The 19063-nt window shown below is 54.7% G+C and overlaps 1 pseudogene; it reads left to right on the forward strand.

Moving 5' to 3' along the window:
• Positions 1–15492: 15492 nt before the first annotated feature.
• Positions 15493–16704, forward strand: LOC125170689 (60S ribosomal protein L36a-like; annotated as a pseudogene).
• The last annotated feature ends 2359 nt before the right edge of the window (positions 16705–19063 follow it).

The following is a 19063-nucleotide window of genomic DNA, read 5'->3' on the forward strand; positions in this document are numbered from 1 at the left end:
ATAATAATTAAAAAAAAAAAACTTAAAAGAGGTAGTTGCAACTCCGAAGGAAGTCCACAAAGCAGAAATACAAGATCTCACAGATGACGCAGATCCAGAAGAGAAAGCTGGACTAAGAGAGAAAAAGAAAAAACCTCAGAGAATTTCATAGAGGGAAACAAATACAAAGATCACATGGAAAGACAGGCGTCCCCGAACACAGAAGACAGGACCAACAGATTTCACAGATTTACAACATTTGACGTGGAAAGTAAATTTTTTTTAAATAATTCAATACACTTATTTTGATTGGAGACCAGATCGATAACTTTACAGCCTAATTTAGACAAGAAAAGACACCAAGCTAGATGAGAAATCACAGAAATGAATGTGAACGGTTGACGGCAGGGACAGGTCCTGGCCGCGGCCACCCTGTGGACTGATGGAAGGAAGGCTCGGACCCTTCAGGGCAAAGAAAAGGGGACAGCTGCCAGTCCGAAGACACAGGGCAGCGGAGGACTCGCTCAAGACTCCCAGGAAAGGGAGGGCAAGCGAGAACTTTCTGTCCGGACCGCCCCAGACGTGTGGAAGGACTTGCACGCGGGCACCACGGGCATGAGAACGTACCTGGCCTCCGGCAGAAACCACCAGAAGGCACGCACCAGCCGTCCAGACGCGGCCTGCTGTCAGCAACGAGGTTTAACTCAGGGTCTAGGATCAGAAGACACAAGCGGGGTGCAAACCGAGCAAAGGAAACCTTGTGGATTCTGACCATGTAGAGACCGGTAATTAACAGGAAAAGAGACAAGGTGAAAAGTGCCACACGCAGCGGCCGGCAACACCTGTTCGCGGCTCACAGGGCGGCCGGCTGAGCAGGTGTCAGCAGGTTGAGACCCAACCGGTAGCAGCTAGACATGAGGAGACAGCCCATCCGCGCAAGCCCAGGGCGAGGGGAGGGCGGTGCGCGCCGAGGGGGAGGCGACGCCCCCCGTCTGGGGAAGGGGCCACGCGGAGCCACGGAAACAGAGGCACAGGTGCTCTGACTCCGGACAGCGCCGAGTAGCGCACACGCGCGCGGGGTGAGAGGAGAGGGTGAGTCACGGTTCTCTCTCCCGGAAGCAGACGGCTCAGCCCTCCTGTGCTCAGTGCACGGCGATGCAAGCAGCCAGAGACAGGTGGGGACGTGGTCACCGCGACAGGCGCAGCCACTGTAGTCAATCCGATGGGATCCGCGATCCCCCAGGGGCCCGAGGCACACCCACCCAACACGAACGAACGAAGGCTCTGCGTGTGCAGCACGAGTCCCAGGAAGCCGGGCAAGCAGGGACGGCACTCGGCACCCACTGGTTAAGATTACGCAACACTGGGAATTGATACGAAAATGGAAAAACAAAAGCATTTCTGCACAGACGTTTCTTTAACTTTGTTTTAAACAACACGTGAGGCGGAGTGAAATTCACACCCAAACTGCAGAACTTACTAAAAACCCGGTGATGATGGAGCAGCGCCTGCTGAGGGTGCAGACAGAAGGGGCTCAAGCAGGACTTGCGGGAAACCCCGGAGGCCCGAGCTGTTGTGCGGCCGAAGGAACAAAACAGAAAAAAGTAAGCATTTGACCCAAAGAGGTTTGAAAGGAAAAATATAAATCTGATGAAAGCAAAAGATAACATCACAAAAGGTGAACACACAAACCAAGGAGTTAGAATCACAGCAAGAGTAAAGAATCTGTTCAAAACCTGATTCTTCGAAAACATGAGTAAGACGCACAAAACACTCAATAATCTCGTGGTGAGTGGAGGGCAGAGCAGGCCCGCAGAATGGGCCACGAGGAGGGAGACGTCAGAAACAGGAGGTTCGGCGTGACCACCTCGCGGGGCTGCACGTAAACACGTTCCAAACTTCGTCTAAGTCAACGATTTTCCAGGGAAACAGTACTTCCCAAATCACGTGAGGACGCACGCACAGAAGCAGCGGCGTCAGGGCGCACAGAAGAAACGACGTCAGGACGCACGCACGGAAGAAACGGCGTCAGGACGCACGCACGGAAGAAACGATATCAGGACCCACAGAAGAAACGACGTCAGGACGCACGCGCAGAAGAAACGGCGTCAGGACGCACGCACGGAAGAAACGACGTCAGGACGCACACACGGAAGAAATTGGGTCAGGACGCAGGCACAAAAGAAGCTGTAGCGCTAAGTCCCGACCGCTTTGCAGGAGGCCAGCCGGGCTCCTCCGGAACCGGGAGAAGAGGGACAAAAAGAACTTAGTGAGGCGCGTGCACGCTGGCCCGGCGCCCGAGAGCCGCGCGGAAGCGGGACAGCAGGCTCGCGAGGTTCGGGGACCGGCACTGGTTCTGCACCAGCTCGGGGGAGGGAAGGAGCCGCAGCCGTTGTGTCCGTAGACCTTCCGGACCAAAGATACAAAGTTGAGACCTGAAAGGAAAGAATTTTGCTGCAGACGGTCTCCTTTAGAAGGCGTCCCGGGACCCAGCGGCCCGGGCTGTAACAGGGGCGAGAAGGGAAAGTCGCCGGACAAACGTTAGGGGAATAAATGCAGACCCTGTGGAGGGACCTCTCAAAAGCCACACGGAAAGCAGAGGGACCGCGCACGGCTCCGGACGGGACGGGAACGCGCGGAACCCCGGGTATGGCCACGCCCCGCGGGCCCAGCTCCCTCCTCCCCCGGGGGAGGCCCAGAGCCAGGGTCGCAGTGGCCGTGCCACGTGGGACACTGCAGACACAGGGAAGCCAGCCTTCAGTCTGCGCCACAGGCCGCGGCCGCGCGACCTCCCGAGAAGCTCCAGGGACACACCAAGTGCTTAGGTTCATCTTGGAATGTTTGCAAAGCGATCAGTAAACATCGTGGTAACGAGACAGAAGTTATGTTCCATACAAGGGCGGTTTGTCTTCCCGTGCTGCTAACATCTGCTTGATATTTATTCAATATCCAATAAAACTAGTAAGTAATCTGGGTTTTCTTTAAAAAAAAAAGGGGGGGGGGAAGAAACAGCGGAGAAATGGAAAGGATTTGACTTGCGTCCCCAGCAGCCAGAAGACGGAGCGCACCGCGCGGTGGCTCCCTCGTTGCCCCCGTTCTCAGCGGGGAGCATAGCGAGCCGCCACCCCCACCCTGGCCTCCGCCGTCCCCTGGGGTCATCACGCGCTCGGCCCCAAGGGACCCCCTGGTCAATTTAGAGGCATCTTCCAGAACCTCGCTTCCTCCGTGGGCACTGCTGGCTCAGCCATGCGACCTGGAAGCCTGCCCGTGGTCCTGCCCTCGCTGACCGCTGCGTCCAGTGGGGCTTGTGTGGTCCCCAGACCCCACCCTGGCCGAACATGGCAGGGTGGCATGAGATTTGCCCCTAGTGTGATCTGAAGGGAACTGAGTCCCCTAAGTGTGGTCCCCAACACACCTGAGGAGAGGGTTCCCACCAGCCACCAGGTGTCCATGAGGTTCCAACCTCCCCCACAGTGGGCCAACCGGCTTCTCCGACACGCGCCCACACGGGCACAAGGGCGCATCAACCACACACTGTGTCTGCCTCTCCCAGTCTCTTGGACACAGTGACCGGTAACGCTTCCCTCAGAATTCTCCCAGCCATTGGGGTGGCCCGAGGTCGGAGCTGAGCCCCTTGGCCGTGGCCCTTCTGGTCCTGAGAAACCTCTCCCGCCTTCCCCAGCCGCCAGCGGGTGGGGCAGCATGCCCCCAGCCCGGGGCTGCCCTGGGTCCTAGACCGCTGGCTTCTCCCCTAGTACTTTTAATTAAGCGGATGGGTTTACGTTGGCTCTCACCCAGGGGCAGCAGCGACAGCCCATCCCAGGGAGAGCCGCCTGAGGTCCCCTCCCCCTTCCACCAGACGGGGACTGATTAAAATGCACATGGCTTTACCGGGGGCTGTTGGAAAGGGGGTCCGTAATCTAGTCATCTATCATCTTTGCTTCCTTCAGGGACACTTTTTGTACCCCTGCAGATAATAAAGAGGCCATTTCTTGCAGAGAGCAGCCTCGACCCCTGGAAGACGATGGCTCCCAGACGAACGTCCTAGATGGAGTAGTCAGAACTGAAAATCGCAAACATCCACCCACTCAACAATAAAAATGGACATGTCCGCTCCCAGGCATCATTACGTGCTTGTTGAGATAAATCAAGCCCTTTGCATCCATTAACCTTTCCCTGTGTGGCCCTCTCGCCCGGATGTGGACGGTGTGACCTTTATTCATCTAAAAGCACGGGGGCTCTCGTGTTAAGTGGATGCCACTCCAGGATGAAACCGATCTTAGAATGAGGATCTCTGGAGTTGTCTTAGGTAATGTGATGGGAAGTGGACTCTGTACTCTTGGCTCAAGGACAAATTAAACAAAACCCAGTTGAAGAATCGTTTCCCCGATGAGTTGCTCCGGACCCTCTGTCACTGGAGAAGCCCAGATCCTCAGACCCGAAGGCAGCCCCGGGATTCAAAGGGAAGATTCGCTCACTTTGCACAAGGAGCCTTCTGGGAGCACGAGGTACACTTCAGTGTCTTCACTCCAAAGTCGTTCCATCCAAGAATGAATTTGAATCTAAAAATAATATTAAAATACTTGGGAATACTTTGAAAAAGATTCATTAAGAAGGCACTCGCACGAAAACAGAAACAAGTCTGAGATGCAAAACCACAGCAGAGGGGCAAAGTGGGCGCGTGACCCCTTTAAGAGATGGCCACCGTGAGCACTGGGTGAAACCACCAGAAACTAAAGACGCTGGAAAGCTCCCCGACAGGGACAGAAATGACAGGAGGCTCAGTCTGGAGAGGCTGCAGCCGAAAGGAGTTAGAACCAGGAAGGTCGCTTTCGGGACCAAGGGTTCGCCCCCCACGGCTCCCATCTGACAAGCGGAAGAGGAAAGTCGCAGCCTCACTGGTTGACGGTTCAGGAGGGGAGCGTTCTGGGCCAGACGAGAAGCTGGCGACTGGGCGCTGGGAGAAGCAGCACGATCCAAGTTCTGAGTGTTAACTGCCCGGTGTGCGGGTGGTGGCTGTGCGGCACGCCCACGGGAAGGACTCCAGGGCCCGACGGACAGGCGGCAGAGGCCAGACAGACACCTACTCTCGGAAGACACGCCTGCACGGACCAGAGCCAGGAGCCGCCGCCGCTGTTAACTGAGCACCCTTCCCGCCTGTGAGGTCTGGCGCAGAAAGCTGAGGGCCGTGCGCGAGAGGTACCAGAGCCCCGGCAAACCGCCAGCGCGAGGGGCGAGCTCTGGAGACACGGAGGCCTCGCTCCGAGACAAGTCCCACGTCTGGCCGAACCCGAGGCCGACCTCCAAATTATAAAGGCGCGGAGGAGACGGTGGGGGAGCCAGGCTGAAGAAGGCAGTCATGGGAAGCCACGAAAACAGAGCAGAGGCATAAGCCACGACACGGTTAAGGGGATCCTTGCGGCGTGACCCGGAAGAGTTAGCTGCCTGCGGGTGACAGGCACAGCCATAATCTCCAGAAGAACACAAGGAAATCCAGAGTCACTAAAGCGTACCATCCGCCACGTCCAGTGTTTAATCCACTGTTAGACGTGTAAAGAAACAACGGGGTTGGACCCACAGCGGGGAAAATGGCAGCCAATAGAAATGGACTCCAAGTTGGAAGTACTGGATTTAACAGAAAAGACATCAAAGCAACCGTCATAAATATCTTCAAAAAATAAACATGCATTCAAAATAATTATACATATAAAGAAGTATAAGAAATTATTACATCAATGAATAAACAGATAGGAAATCTCCACAGACAAATGGAAACAATAAAAAATAGAAATTCTGGGGACCCTGACCATTGGGCGTTTGACTCGATTACAGTTCAGGTCCTCATCTCGTGGTTCACAGGTTCGAACCCTGAGTGGGGCTCTGTGCTGACAGCACAGGAGCCCGCTTGGGATTCTCTCTCTCTCTCTCTCTCTCTCTCTCTCTCTCTCTCTCCCCCCCCCCATCCCTCCCTCTCCCTCCCTCTCTCTCTCTCCCTCTCCCCCTCCATCCCTCCCTCTCCCTCCCTCTCTCTCTCTCTCTCTCTCTCAATAAATAAACTTAAAAAAAACAGAGATTCTAGAACCAGTAACTGTAGTAACTGGTAGCTACAGTTGAAATATAAATTTACCAAGGTAACCTTGATATCTGTTAAGAGGTGGCCAAAGAAAGGATTAGAAACTTGAACAGTAGAAACTGCCTGATCCAAAATACAGAAAGTAAAAAAGATTGAAGAGAAAAGAACAGGCCCTCAGAGACCAGTGTGATGATATCTGCATAATTTGAATCCTGGGAGAAGAGAAACAGGAAAAATACAGATGCTTGCCAAATACACAAAATGGCCAAAAACTTCCAAAATTTGGTGGAAAAGTTAACTTAGAGACACAAGAAGTTCCACAAACTAGAAGCAGGATAAGCGAAAACACAACCAGTCCTAGACACGTCACGGGCAGTTCCAAAAGTCAAATTAAAATACAATCTTGGAGAAAGCCAGAGACAAGCAGCATATAAAATATGGCCGAGTGCTTCATCAGAAATGGAGGAGGTACAGAGCTGGGAAAGGACTAAATAAGTTATTAGTAAGTTTAAATATTCATAAATACAAATACATATGAATATTTAAAAATTAGTACTTTTAAATGTATTCATCATGACCCTGGAGGGGCTGGACATCTGTGTAATTCACTACATGAAGAGACTGGAAGAGGCAGCCTGAATAATCTCAACTGAGGCAGAAATAAAGGCATAAACAATGTTCATGTCTAGGGGCTCCTGGGGGGGGGGGGGGGGTTCAGTTGCTTGAGTGTCCAACTTCAGCTCAGGTCATGATCTCACGGTTCAGGGGTTCAAGTCCCCTGTCAGGCTCTGTGCTGACAGCTCGGAGCCTGGAGCCTGATTCATAATCTGTGTCTCCCTTTCTCTCTGCCCCTCTCCTGCTCACATTCTCTCTTTCTCTCTCAAAAATAAATAAACATTAAAAAATTTTTTTAAAGAACATGTTTATGAAATCTCCTAGATTCTCCTGGGTGCCAGGCCATGTCCAGGACCGTTGGGTGAAGCCACGCCTGGTCCCCTGTCCAGGCACTGCACTCCCCGATAGTTGCCCAGAGCTTTGCAGGCAGAGTGCGGTCGCGAACCCACGGTGTTAGCAGCTATTGTTAAATGCAGAGTCTCGGGCCCCGGCCCGGACCCGCCGCATCAGAGTCTGCACTGTAACACTTCCGTCAGGCGTGCACATGTGTGCGTGCGTGTGTGACACAGAGAGACAGCTCAGGAGCCCCGCCCAGAGAGCCTGTTCGTAGTCGAGAAAATTAAAGTCTCATCAAATGTTCAAAGGACAAAAAAGTAATGTTGACAGATTCGTACTATGGGTGAACTACACCTAAGAGAATCAACTACAAATAGTTCTGGAAGAAACAGAGGACCACGTTGTGGCACAGCACATTTTATAAACATGAGGACAGCGTCTCACAGTGATGGCAGGTCACTTTCGGTGGCACATGTACTTGTGAGTGCAAACCACGATGGACACCCCTGCGAGCGAAGAGAACAGGTCTGGGAGAGGAAGTATCTGTCTGTAACGCAGGTTTAAAAAAACATATGGGGGCGCCTGGGTGGTTCCGTCTGCTAACCGTCCCCCTCTTGGTCTGGGCTCCCTCCAGGTTTTAAGTAAGCGAGTGTTCCTGTGAAAAATCTCGTAAGAAGACTTCATTTTAAAACGTGGACAGGCCAGTGTCTCATCATGAGCTCACAGAAAGCTTTCTGAGTCATATTTGGCTGCTAGAGAAACATCCGGAAAACCCCCGTGAGGCCCCCGGCCACCCTGAGCGAGGTCCCCCGCTGGCCGTGGCCTCCACGGGCGCACAGTCCTTCTCCAGGCCCCTCGGGAGCGGGGGGGGGGGGGGGGCAGGGACCGGAGGAGCTGAGGCTCTGCTTGGCCCCTTCACGGAGCCACTGCAAAGTCACACGTCCTGTCCGGCCCCGGGGCAGGAGCTCCACCCATCGGCCCTGAGAATGGAGGGCAATGGCATTGAACCTGCCTTCCTGAACATTCTGCCGGGGAGCATCTCAGGAGGGCTCCGTCCTGACTTCTGTCCGTCAGTCCCTCCCGCTCCGTCCTCACAGCGATGCGGGGCCCCGGGGCCACCGCCTCCCTGTCCCCACCTCCCGGCCCCTCGCCAGCCCCTCTCCTGGCACTGCTGACGATTTCAAGCCTCTGTGCTCCCGGACGTGTGCGGTCACCAGGCTCTGCAGATGGCCAAGCCGCAAACGGGCCCACAGGATGCTGCCCCTGCCCACAAGCCCCCACCCGAAAACCACATCCCTTCCCCTGAGAAGGGCGGTGTCTGCTGCATCCGGGTCGGCCGCGCAGTCCTGCAGGGGTGTCTTCCCGGTGGACAGACCCCTGTCCTGTGTCCTCACGTCACTCCAGCCGCCCCGTTGTCACACGGCTTCCGTGGGGGTCAAATCTCCCCCTCCCTTATAGGGTCACACAGTCTCTGGACTAAGGGCCCACCTACTCCAGGGCATCTCGTCCTGAGCTGCTGACCCTAATTACGTCTGCTAAGACCCTATTTCCACGTCCACCGGTCTGGGGGTCCCCTGGGGGCCATCACCCCCACCCCCAGCACAGCAGCCTGGCAGACACAGGCTTCAGGGGAAGCGAGCACAGGGCCGCACCTGTCCCGAGGCAGCTGGGAGCCCGTCAGGTGGGGCTGGACCAGCCCCGCCCCCACGAGAGGCTGAGGTGATCAATGTGCAGAGGCCATCAGGCCGTCAGGCTTAGTTCAAACCCTGGTGCAGAAACGGAAGCGGTTGTCGCCGGTCCCGCGGATGACGGTGTGATCTGCCTGCGTTGTGGGCTTTCAGCAGGAGCAGAGGAGAGCAGTCTCCTGTCCAGAGGGACGCGGCGGGCAGCCAGCGCCCCCCAGGACATTTGTCGGGAGGGGCCCAGGCTCCAAGGGGCGGGTCCCCGGGGTCACCGGGCAGACCGTGGACAAGCAGAGCCCTCAGGAGCCCGCCAGCCAGCAGCTGTCACACGAGCCCACCGTGAGGCAGCCAGGCCGGGACATAGCTTGGCCCGCGCCTCGTGCAGACCCAGGACCCTGCGGCTGGCCTGGTGCGTCTGGCGACAGGAGTGGGGACCACCCACCAGCTGCTGTGAGCCTGTCCTGAGGCTCTGCCCCCGGACCCCCGGCCCCAGCTGTGGGCGACGCCCCTGCCGGCCCAGCCCATCCGGCGACCCTGGCCGTGGCCTCCCCCGGGCTCTGCCCACTGGCCCCACAGGACGGCACCACGCAGGGGGACCCAAAGTTCGCAGATGCTCCAGGCCCGGTGGGGATTCCCAGGGTGGGGATTCGATTCACTTCTGCCCCTCAATCGACCAAGAAACATCTCCGAAGGCAGTCAGGCTGGCCCAAAGTGGGTGGGGGAGTAGCTTCCTCACCCAGCTGCCTGCCGTCTCCTGGGCCGTCGTGAAGCCAAGTGCTGACGTCTGGCTGTGGCTTAGTTGTTGGCGTCAAACAGACGCCGGTTCGGACAGCAGTGCAGCCCAGGTCAATGCAGTGAGTTTTTTGACACGTGGCAGAGAGAAGTCCGGCCCTCGGAGGGCATTGCAGACGCGGCCGTGGACCCCGCAGGGGGTCTCAGGGTCCACTGCAGCCCGCCGGCCCCGACCCAGGGGTGCTGGGCACTCCTTTGCAGAAACCAGACCTTTCTCTCAGGGCACATTTCCCGAGAAGGTTCTTACCCACTCAAGGTGGTTTTCACACTGACGGGATCCGGGTCACGGAACAAGGCACAGCAGACAGATAAGCCCCTTCTCAGGGCCCTGCCCACGGCCCCCCAGGCAGAGGGAGGCTCGGGGGTGGCCGCCGCCTGGGGACGGCGAGAGGAGGCCATGTGGGGTCTCTCCTTCCTCGGTGACCTTCAGGTAACGGCTCAATCCCTATCCGTAGGCAGGGGTCACACAGCAAGGCCCCCAGAGAAATCTGCTCAGATGAGGGCCACGGTCATCACGACACGTTTATTTCAAGCACAGACCCATAATTCCTGTTCACCCCGTTGCTTATGTTTCAGAAAAGAATCCTTCGGAGCAAATGCAGTAAATGAGATCTGGCGCCCCCATCAGGACCCTGTTAGCGGTGGGGTCCCCTCCTGTGACCACGTGCGTTCGTGGAGCCTGGAAATGGCCGAAGCGTGGCAGCAGCCTCACCTACCAAGCTCGAGGGTGAAAGAGGGGAAGGGGTCCGCTGAGGGGGTGCGGGCACGAGTTTTCCCGAGCTCCTCGGCCTCCGTCTGTGGGTTTTCACACTTGGGAACCCCGGCCGGGGTCCCCACTCTCCAGAGGCCCCGCGCTGCGTGCCCGGGGCTCCGGAAGCCTGTTTGAGCCGAGTGCACCCGCAGGAGGCGGCACCGGGCTGCATGGAGCTCCTGGGGAAATGAGCCCGCACCCCCTCGAGGACGCCGAGAGCGAGCCCCCTGCCTCCCCGGCCCTGCCCCGCTGCGGGGTGGGAGCTAAGCCGCTCAGGCACTGGTCCCTCCCCTCGAGCCCCCTGCAGACCCTCACCTCTGGCCTCAGGGCAGCCTGCTCGGCCCTGCCACCCCCACCCGGCACCGCACTATGCCTGCCTTTACCCCCAGACCCTCACTCAGGTGTAAGGACGAGGGTTTCCTAGGTTTGGGCACAGGTGGTCCTCGGAGAGCATGGCCTGGACATTCCAGAAAGTTCCAGCATTTGATTACACGTATGTAACATCTCATGACCAAGACAGACCAGGTGGGGAGGTGACCCCTCGCTCCATCCACCCGTTCTCCCAGCACTGATTAGGCACCTACTGCGTGCCCGCACTGTTCCAAGAGCTGCCGGGAAGAAGCATGAAGAGACAAGGCCCTGCCCTCCGACCGCACCTTCCCGGGGGTTCCTGGGGGCGGACAGACAACAGAGGACAGAGGTGGACGGCACCCAAGTAGGCGGGTGAAGCCGCCGCTAGAGGGACAGTAAAGCCGCAGCACCACCCGGGGCTTCTGGACAGCACGTCCCCACGGAGGGCCCGGGAGCCCGGGAGGATGGCACTCTTTCTTCTGTGTCGTGGCCACGACACAGGACTGTGCTTTGGAGACTGTGAACATTTCAGCTATTAATTCTGATTATTGCTCATTAATTAAAATTAAAAATTAAGCGTGCATGCGTTTTGGCCCCCACCTGTTGTTTAGAGCCCCCGGTGCTCCACAGCCGATTCGGAAGACGAAACCGAGAGACGCGCTGACGATCTTTAGGACATTCCAGACGATAAATCTTTCTTAGAGACAAGTCGACGCAATAGCGACTCGGTTTCTGTGAATTAATCTGTGGACGTAAATATTCAGAGAGAATTCAGCCTGTCAGAGGACATTAAATGGGTCGTATTTAATTCACATGGGAGTCGTGACTCATTTCTTTTGTTGTGTTGAGTTCTTCTCACGTTTTTGCTTTGTTTTGCAGTCACACAGGTCACTGTCCCCGGGTGAAGGTGCACGTGGGTCATCATCTTTGCATGGCCTGACCTCAGGAACAGTCCCCGTACCGTCACCCTGAGTAGACGCTATCTGTGTCCAGCTTTTGGAATCAGCCAACAGACCAAGTGTGGTCCACGTCCTCGTCGGGGGCCTCGTGGTGGGAGCAGACGGGGCACAGAAGGGGCAAGGGCTCCTCAGCTCCAGGGGAGACCCCGAGACCTGAGTCAGGGAGCCAGCTGGTCAGCCCAAGGCCTGTTTCCACAGGGCCTCACACCCTGAGAGCCGGGCGGGCGCGGGTCAGGGGAGGCGGGAGCCCTTCTCACTGCGGCCTGCAGGTGAGCGAAAGCTAAAGAGCTACCTCAACAGACAGCGTTTGGCGGGCGAGCGTCTCCAGGCAACGTTCCAGAAACACCTGGAGTTGAACAAGAGACACAAAGCGTTGGTTACCGCCCACCCAGCCCCCCCCCCCCCCGCCTCTCTTCTGGACAGACCCGGGTGCCCCCGCCCCCACATCCACTCGTGGCTCAGCGGTGGCCCACTCCTCCGGCCTTCCACCCCGGACCCCAGAGCTCCGGGTTTCATGCCTGGAGCCCCCCCACCCCCCAGCTGGGCAGGAACTCGGCTCACAGATTTCTACCCCCGCTCCAGATGGATCCCTCGCCCCACGCGGGATCTCCACCTCAGCGGCTTCCCACAAAGACCCTCCGTGGCATCAGCGTCCACGCTCATCACACTGTCCCCCACACCTGAGCCCCGTGAGGGCCTGGCTCGCGCCCGGTACACAGCACGGGCCCTCACCTCCTCCCGCTGCCCTGCAGCCGTCCCGGGGTGGCCCTGCCCTCCCCGCGCACAGCTACATCCCTCCAGCAGGGCCTCCCGTAGGCTCAGCTCGAGGCCCGCGGACGGCACTAAGATGTTCTGGAAGGATCAGATCGTCTGGCTTGCACGCTGACCCCGGGCCCGGCACCCGACAGCTGCCACGTCTGATTAAACCGTGATGCATTGAGCACGACTCGGCGAGCGCCAGCCCGTGAGCACGGGTGATGAGGCGCCAGCGATCCAGAAAGGACAGCCAGCACCGGGCATGCTGTTCTTCCGCCGCAGCCAGGGAGGGGACTGCCCGCATCCCCGCTGGGGGTGAATATCCTGTAAAATTAGCCATCCGGAAGGGGAAGTCCGAAAACGTGGCATCGCCCTCCGGATCCTGTTGTGTTCTGCCCCTGAGACGTCGGAGTTCTTTTTCTGATGGGAAGGGCTGCTTCTCTCCACGCGTGAGCGGGTGACTCTGGCGCCCAGCTCAGCCGTGCAGGCACTGCCCCCCAGGGGACCCCTCCTCGATGGGAGCACCCCTCCCCCGCTGGCCCACCGGCTGCAGAGGCACCGGCCCGCCCCCCACCGTGTGAGCCCGGCCAGACCGCAGGGCCAACGGGATCCCCAGTCATCAGCGGATGGGGACCCTGGGTACAGAGCCCCACACGAAATCCCCGGGGCATCCCATCTGGCAAGCAGACCAGCGGACGAAACTGGGGCCAACGAACCCCAAACCCGGCCAGCCAGGGCCCCCGAGAAAGAGCCCAAGTGGGACTGGGAAGGGGTGGCCAGTCAGGGACCCCACGGGGGCCCCGCTCCTCCCTGCCGCCCCGCGTGGTGCCCCCCCTCCCCCATCGCAGCTGGTGGTCAATAAGCCTGTGTGGAATGTTCTCCAATCAACTCAGAGGCCTGTGGTTAGTCTCCCCCTTCATGGCTGTGAAGCAAATGTTGCCGCCCCGACTGCCCGTTCTCTCGGGGTCATTGGTCCCGAGGAGTGGGGCTTGGCCTCCCGGTGCACCAGCAGGAAGATTTAAGAGACTCAGCGTCGTGATCAAAAACATAACCTAACGAATATGCACACAGAACACGGAGGGTCACACACTCTACCTTCTGTTTTCAATGCTCATGAAATGTTCATGACGGCTGCCTGGAAGCCGGGCCACGAAACCAGCCCCCACGTATTCCGGGCACTGACGTCCTGGGAGGGGTGTTCTCTGAACTCCTGGCAGGAGTGATCAGAGTCCCCAGGAGTCTGCAAACAGAGAAATAATTTCTAGAGCAGAAGACAAAGGACCGAAGTTGGAAGCGTCTCCATAAGCGGTGGGGCCACATGTGGGCGGTGCAGCTGACGTGGCCCCTCGAGGAAAAGTGGCCTTAAACGCAGCCTCAGAACTGATGTTTCCAGGAGTGAGAACAACAAAATAAACTGAAACACTTAGAGGGGGAAAACAGACACAACATCCAACATTAATAAACTAGAAAACAACTATACAGCAGAGAGGAACAGCACGAAGTTGAGAAACTTCTGGAAACTCAAGACGTGAAACAGACGCTACCGATATAGCATAAGGAGATCACAGCCGCTTCGCGGGCGGGCACTGAGCAGACATCTGCGAGAAACTTACGGCCCATAAATTTGATATGAAGTATTTTTTAACGCTTATTTATTTATTTTTGAGAGAAAGAGAGAGAAAGCAGGGGAGGGGCAGAGAGAGGGAGAGAGAATCCCAAGCAGGATCCGTGCTGTCAGCACAGAGCCCAACACGGGGCTGGAACCCAAGAACTGTGAGATTATGACCTGAGACAAAGTTGGAGACTTAACCACCTGAGCCACACAGGCACTCCTGGCCGATAAACTTAAAAATTCAGATGAGATTTCTTCCAGAATTTGTCCGAAATTTGGATCGATTCTTAGGGGGAAAAGTCTTCAAGAAGCAATAGAACGCAAGAGCCCTACGGTCATTAGAGAAATCCATCCCATAACAGAAATGAGACCTTCTTACAGGGGTGCGTCCAGGCCCTCGTGGCTTCACAGCAAGTCCTATCCGGCCCTGCACAAATTTCCCAGAGATGAGAAAGAGAAGAAACTCTCCAGAGGTCCTCATGAGGCTAGCATAATTTCTTGCCGAAAACCTACTGAAGAGAGTTTTTAAAGGAAAAATTTCAGGGGCGCCTGGGTGGCTCAGTCGGTTGAGCATCCGACTTCGGCTCAGGTCATGATCTCACAGTTCGTGGGTTCGAGCCCCACGTCGGGCTCTGTGCTGACAGCTGGGAGCCTGGAGCCTGCTTCAGATTCTGTGCCTCCCTCTCTCTCTGCCCCTCCCCTGCTCATGCTGTGTCTCTCTCTGTCTTTCAAAAATAAATAAATGTTTAAAAAAAATTTTTTTAAAGAAAAATTTCAGGCCAATCCAACCCATAAACATAGGCACAAAAATCATAAGCAAAACATAATCAAACCAAATTTACCAGGGGAGCCTGGGTGGCTCAGTCTGTTAAGCATCCAACTTTGGCTCAGATCGTGATCTCACAGTTTGTGAGTTTGAGCCCCGCATCGGGCTCTGTGCTGATAGCTCAGAGCCTGGAGCCTGCTGCAGATTCTGTCTCTCTCTCCCCCTCTGTTGTCTCTCTCTGTCTCTGTCTCTCTTTCTCAAAAATAAGTAAACATTTAAAAAAATTTTAATAATTAAATAATAGACTAGGACTTCATGTCAAATGGATTTGTCCCAGAAATTCGAGGTCTCACACAGAGCAGATGTGACTAGCCCCACGACGGATGAAGGAGAACAAGACATACAGAAAATGAATCTTAAAAGCCCACCATTAAAAACAAATAAATAAAAACCCAGCACTCGTCAAAGCAAGATTTTTGAAACGTCAGTTAATTAAGAACACAAGATAACTTTGATCACCCAAGACGTCACACTCGGCTGCGAGACAGTAAGATGTCTCTGACGTGAAGAGAAAATCCGACCCTTGTTTCCATCGCTGCAACTCACACACAGGCTGGAGGAGAAAAAGGAAAACAGCAAGAACAAAGGACAAGGATTGAAAAGGACGCCAGAACAGTACCTACCCACCGATGACAAGAGCAGTAACTAATGATACACTGGAGGTAGCAAGACCGCAGAGGACAAAATCAATTATTTCCACATTCATAAGCAGCTAGAACATGAACATTTTGCAAGGCACCATCTACAAGAATATGTTAACATGGGTGAGATCTGGAAATGCATCTAACAAAGGAAGCCCTGAGACATCCAGAGAAATTTAGGACCCATCACAGAGAAGCACTTCAGAAGAACAGCGTGCCTACAGGAATATCCCGATTGACAGATCGGAAAAGCCCATAGCGTAAAGACGTCGACCCCCCCCCCAAACCATCTGCAATTTGTGGAACTTGACAAGATGAATCCACAGTTCACATTCAAGTGCAAGGGTCAGGAACGGCTAAAGCGTTCTTGAGGAACCCTAATAGACAGTTGCAGCCATAAAAACACAGTGGTTCGGACAGGGTGGCGGTGGCCCCAGGTCAGACAGAGGTCAGTGAAGAGTGGAGTGACCAGAATCAGAACAAGCTTCCATCGACACCGACACATGAGAGGAGTGGAGGCTGAGAGCCACCAGGGAGCACAGTTCAGTAAGCGATGCGGGGCCCTGGATCTCCACGTGAAGACCCAACCCCCGCCATGCGGAGGGGCCAACAGAGCTTTCCCGCAAAGGACTCTAGAGTAATAGGCCTCTGTCTCACCACTGAGCTCTGCCAGTATGTAAGCAGCCATGTGGAAACTTCTGGGCATGGCTGGGTCCTGATAAAACTTTATTAACAATAATGGGGCTACATTTAGCGCTGGGGCTATAGTTTGCTAACCACTGCCATACCCAAAACTCAATCCTCCTGAACCACAGACCTAAAAACAAAAGACAAAACTTTATAGTTCTTAAAAAATAAGATACAAAAATACCTTTGTGACCTCAGGATAGAATGAAGCCCTTCAAAAGCCCAAAGAAAAATCCCTAAATGTCAAAGGAAAATGTGGATTTAAAAAATAGCTTAAAAGTAAGAACCGTGGCTCTTTCCGTGCCGATAGCCTTCTCGCAGCCGTGGTGAACGTTCCTAAAACCCGCCGGACTTTCTGCAAGAGGTGTGGCAAGCACTAACCCCACAAAGTGACACAGTTCAAGAAAGGCAAAGATTCTGTTTATGCCCAGGGAAAGCGGCGTTGTGACAGGAAGCAGAGTGGCTACGGTGGGCAATCTAAGCCGATTTTCCGGAAAAAGGCTAAAACCACAAAGAAGACTGTGCTGAGGCTTGAATGTGTTGAGCCCAACTGCGGATGTAAGAGAATGCTGGATATGAAGAGATGCGAGCATTTTGAACTGGGAGGAGATAAGAAGATAAAGCGCCAAGTGATCCGGGTCTAAGCTTCGTATTTTGTTACGTTATGAAGATAATAAAATCTTAAGGTTATGTTCACTTCATCTGGTTGCAGTTGGTCTTTTGAGCGTGAAAAAAACTAGTGCCCTAAATAAAATTCCCTTTGTGGGGAAATTTATGCTTAAAAAAAAGTAAGAACCATGGATGATTATACTGTATTATACAGTTGAAATTTTCTAGAGTAGAACTTAACCTTTCTCAACAAAAATCAAAGAAAATAAATAGATGGATGAATGATGAATGGATGGATAATGGGTGGATGGATGAATGAAAAGGTGGATGGATGGATGGAAAGATGGATGGATGGATGGATGGATGGATGGATGGATGGATGGATGGACAGATGAGTAGGCAGATGGATGGATGGATGGATGGATGGATGGATGGATGGATGGAAGGATGGATGGATGGAAGGATTGAAGGATGGATGGAAGGATGGATGGATGGACGGATGAGTAGGCAGATGGATGGATGGATGGATGGATGGATGGATGGATGGATGGAAAGGTAGATGGATGAATGGAAGGATGGAAAGAGGGATGGATGGATGGATGGATGGATGGATGGATGGATGGAAAGATGCATGGATGGATGGATGGAAGGATGAATGGATGGAAGGATGGATGGAAGGATGGATGGATGGACAGATGAGTAGGCAGATAGATGGATGGATGGATGGATGGATGGATGGATGGAAAGGTAGATGGATGAATGGAAGGATGGAAAGAGGGATGGATGGATGGATGGATGGATGGATGGATGGATGGATGGAAAGATGCATGGATGGATGGATGGAAGGATGAATGGATGGAAGGATGGATGGAAGGATGGATGGATGGACGGATGAGTAGGCAGATAGATGGATGGATGGATGGATGGATGGATGGATGGATGGATGGAAAGGTAGATGGATGAATGGAAGGATGGAAAGAGGGATGGATGGATGGATGGATGGATGGATGAGTAGGCAGATAGATGGATGGTTGGATGGTTGGATGGGTGGACGGAAGGATGGATGGATGGGTGGATGGATGGATGATAGATATAATAACAGATGCACTAATTAGAGAGTTGGGGAAAATTACTTCATAAGGTACACATATATCAAAACATCATGATGTACTTTAAATATCTTATAATTTGTCAATTATAAGTCAATGAAGCAGAAAAAAATAAGAATTAAACAAGCTGACACTAGGGGCACCTGGATGGCTCAGTCGGTTAAGGGCCCAACTCTTGATTTCAGTTCAGGTCATGATCTCACCGTTGTGAGACTGAGCCCTGCGTCGGGTTCCGTGCTGAGCATGAAGCCTGCTTAAGATCCTCTCCCTCCCGCTCCCTCTGCTCTTCCCCCACTTGCACGCGTGCGTGCACACACGCTCTCTCGCAAAAAAATTTTTTAAAGAATTTTTAAAAAACAAGCTGACACTAAAAAAATAGAATCTTTTTTAATTTGTGCAGTTTTGTTTTGTTTTTTTTAATTTTTTTTTTCAACGTTTATTTATTTTTGGGACAGAGAGAGACAGAGCATGAACGGGGGAAGGGCAGAGAGAGAGGGAGACACAGAATCGGAAACAGGCTCCAGGCTCTGAGCCATCAGCCCAGAGCCCGACGCGGGGCTCGAACTCACGGACCGCAAGATCGTGACCTGGCTGAAGTCGGACGCTTAACCGGCTGCGCCACCCAGGCGCCCCAATTTGTGCAGTTTTTTATAGCTCTGATACATTTTACGATTTAAAGAAAATGCTTCAAAAAGCCATAAGGGTTTTCCGTCAGGCATCCACCACATTTTAAGCAGCCCCCTCCCCAACCTCGATGGTCTATAAAGGGAATCAACGACACTCCCTGGGTTCAGAGCCGAGTTCGCAGTGAGCCGCCAGGGCTCACGCGGTCTGGGGCTTGGGGAAGCCCAGCCCTGACGACCCTCCAGGGCCAGCCAGTGAGGACAGTTTGGGCGAGCCACCAACCAGCCCACAAGCGACCCGGCAACCCGGGCCTCACCTTGCGCTCAGCCTGGGCCCCGCTCCTTCTGACCCAGCTTCTGGGGGGCTGGCCGGCTTGAAGGGAGGGATCCCCACTGGGGACAGCAGGGCCGGAGCCCCGGGGATGGCCATGTGCTTCAGCAGGCCTGGCCGTCCAGGCCTCCGGCTCGCACACGCACACACGCCCCACCCAGCCTGGCCCCCACTCCCTCACGTGTCCTCCTGTCACACGGGTGGGAAGAGAAGCCTGGCTGGAAGAGGGAACGAGACGGCCCCCCGGGATCAGGTGACGGGGGGTGGGCTGGCCAGGACCACCAGGAGGAAAGTAAGTCAACCATAAGATAAGCCCCTCATAGGCCAACTC

The sequence above is a fragment of the Prionailurus viverrinus genome, chromosome B4, assembly GCF_022837055.1.
Source record: "Prionailurus viverrinus isolate Anna chromosome B4, UM_Priviv_1.0, whole genome shotgun sequence".
Classification (NCBI taxonomy): domain Eukaryota; kingdom Metazoa; phylum Chordata; class Mammalia; order Carnivora; family Felidae; genus Prionailurus; species Prionailurus viverrinus.